Source organism: Lipotes vexillifer, unplaced genomic scaffold (assembly GCF_000442215.2).
Source record: "Lipotes vexillifer unplaced genomic scaffold, Lipotes_vexillifer_v1.1 scaffold563, whole genome shotgun sequence".
Lineage (NCBI taxonomy): Eukaryota > Metazoa > Chordata > Mammalia > Artiodactyla > Lipotidae > Lipotes > Lipotes vexillifer.
The window spans coordinates 480,602-483,666 of NW_006769542.1; the positions used below are offsets into that span (position 1 = coordinate 480,602).

General features: G+C 39.4%; 1 pseudogene; it reads right to left on the bottom strand.

Annotated features, from left to right (window-relative positions):
• Positions 1-1,596: 1,596 nt before the first annotated feature.
• Positions 1,597-2,749, bottom strand: LOC103087585 (beta-citryl-glutamate synthase B pseudogene; annotated as a pseudogene).
• Positions 2,750-3,065: the final 316 nt, after the last annotated feature.

Here is a 3,065-nt window from a genome sequence, read left to right on the forward strand (position 1 = left end):
TGGGATAGTTTTACCCATGTTTAAAGGCTCATATTATATGCAGTTTGGGGCTTTTATAAATTCAGAAATAATGTAATATAAAGAGTAGAATATTGAAGGCTTCAGAGTAGGGCTATAAGAGACTTAATACTGCTAAATAAGTCCCCAAACAAAAATGTTCAGTCCACCCCACCCCAAAACCTTTGTGTAATAGGAGAAAATGCACAGCAAGAAGCAGAGGAAAAGCATGTATCCTGGAATAAATCATACACTGAACAGTCTAGAAGCAAAGAAAAAAGCAAATAACGTACATATACACAAAAGCCTAAGAAGCAGCTATTCTCCTCATGTCTTTAGGTGAGTACTTCTACCAAATAGATTACAGTTATGAAAACGTCTCAGTTTTTTTTTTTTAAAGTAACAACCTGTTTCCCATCATGCTCCGTTTTCTAGAGTCTTTCCTTTTTGATTGGTTGATGTAAACAAAAAGCAAAGCACATAAACATGCAAGCATGCACACGTGTGCACACACACACCCTCTTAAAATGTGAAAAATGCAGATATATAACGCTGGTATTAGAAATCACTTCAACTTTCTACTTAGGAACTTATAGACCCTTGATTTGCCCCTGAAAAATATTTTTCCTTGTCCTTATTCTTTAAATGCTCAACCACCAAAAGAAAAAAGGAAAAAAAAAAGTCTTTAAATGCACATGTTTCAAGTCAGTGTCTTGTTAACAAAAAAGGTAGCATTTTCTTCACTTTGGCCATTGTTAAATATGGAGGCATAGATCAGGGAATGTTAAGACTAGCATGTATTAAAAACAAATGAAACATTAACAGAGCATATACCTTTCAACAAAGGATAAAACACTAACAGATACAAGTCAATACACATATTTTAACTAGTGCAATTTTATCTACAATGGAGTAAATGTTATTTTGTGTGCCAGACATTGCAATACTGTTCATTTCCCTTTTATCATGCAAACATGCCAACTTTATCATTATAAAAACCTTTATGGGGTCACATTCACGTTGCCCTCCCACCCAAATTAAGGGGGAAAAAGTCAATAAAAGAGCTCCTCAAGATTTCATAACTATGAACATAAAGCTCCTAGATAATAGTGTATAGGCTGAATTTTCAGATTTGTATTAAAAAAATTATAATTTAGGTAGATGTCTTCCTCATGGATTACAACACATTGTGAAGTTACACGACTCTGAAATTTGTACCAATTGTACAAAAACAAAAGCAAGAGATCATGAAAAATTATGTCCTTCATGGCCTGAGAGCCCACACATTTTTGAGTAATTAAAAAGGGTAACTATGAGAGCCTGACATTTTTCTGTATCTCACCTCTTCTGCTTCTCTATCTGTAGTATTTGTAAATCGAAGTCAGTAACAGGTTAGTAGCAAAGGTCTCATCTGTCTCCCCCTTCTTCCTTCCTAACTAATCCTACTCAATTTTCTCTCATCTTCCTGAGCATTTTCCATGAACAGCATTGCAAGTTGGTTTAAAAAAAATAATAGAAAAAGAAAACAGAATGAAAAAAAGGAAAGAAGAAAAAGAAAACCTTACAAGGGTTTTGTTGGTTAATTATTTACTGGTGGAATCACTCCACCAAGAGTTTGATTTCATTGGCTAGCAGTTGGTTCATGTTGAATAGGCCCCCTGGGAGCTTGGTGAGTAGCTCTCGCTCCATGGTTTCAGGGTCGCTGTCAACAGAGCTGGAACTTATGCTCATGTTGTTGACAGCAGTGTTGGCTGGGGGACCCAGTTCCGGCTCACTAGTCTCACTGGCCGTGGACACCAGAGAGAGCAGGGACATATGCCAGGTGAGCCGGCTAGAGGGCAAAAGTGAGGCGGCATATTCAGCTATGATACCAGCTACATCTAGGTTATAAGCCTTATCAAAGGCTATGAAACCTACATTTGCATTGGCCTTGCAGACACAGAAGGAGCCGTTGTCTTTTATCAACAGGTCAATGCCACACACATTGATAGCTAGCTGTTTCCCTTGTTTACTCAATGAGCACATCATCCCAACACCACCTAGTAAGCAGTTGCTTTGCATCTTCCCATCTGTTGAACAGCGTTATCATGGTGTCAACCACATGGCCTCCCATGACAATGACATACACATCCCTTCCATGAGACTCTTTAACATACCTCTGAAACAGGGATGGAGCTTCATGGTGAATAAGATGGCTTAGATCAGCCAAATGGTGCTTATCGCGAGCCAAGAAAATTGCTTTGCCTCTATGACGCCGTGTATTCTTCACTACCATTGGGAACTCCAGTACTTCTGCTTCATCAATCATTTTAGCAAAATTTTCATGACCACCATAAGAGAAAGTATCTGGCAGAGGAACACCATGACCTTCCAACTCTTGAAACGTCCAGAACTTATTAACACAGTTCAGGATGTCTTGAGGTCAGTTCATCAACCTGCATCCCATCTTCTCTAGATGGCACAAAACAGTGATGTCACTATCACTTTGCACCCAACGAGTTGGTATTCTCACTACCATCACCGGAGGGTAGGCAGTAATTAGTTCTCCATTGATACGAAGACCCAGGTTTCCTTGATGGATTGTTAGCACCACCTCATCCATCACCACAGCCCTAAAGTCCAGTTCCTGCTCACAACATTTGGTCTTTAATGCTTGTAAGATCTCTTTTTGGGGATAGTCTTCCCTGATTTGACGATCTGTCAAAAACCACAACTTGGTGGCCACAGAGCTACATATCTTGATCTGCCTGTTCTTCCTTTTCTGGGGTTACTTCCTCCTGCATATATACTCTTTCTAGGATTGTAGGAGCTCTCACAGAGTCTGACATCAGTAGTGCAGGCTGACAAGAAAGACAGGTGAGAAGACTACGGCAGAAGCTTCAGTCCTCTGCTGAAAAATCTCCTTGTATAATCCTTTTAATGTGCTGTTGGATTCTGTTTGCTAGTATTTTGTTGAGGATTTTTGCATCTATGTTCCTCAGTGATATTGGCCTGTAGTTTTCTTTCTTTGTGACATCTTTGTCTGGTTTTGGTATCAGGGTGATGGTGGCCTCGTAAAATGAGTTTGG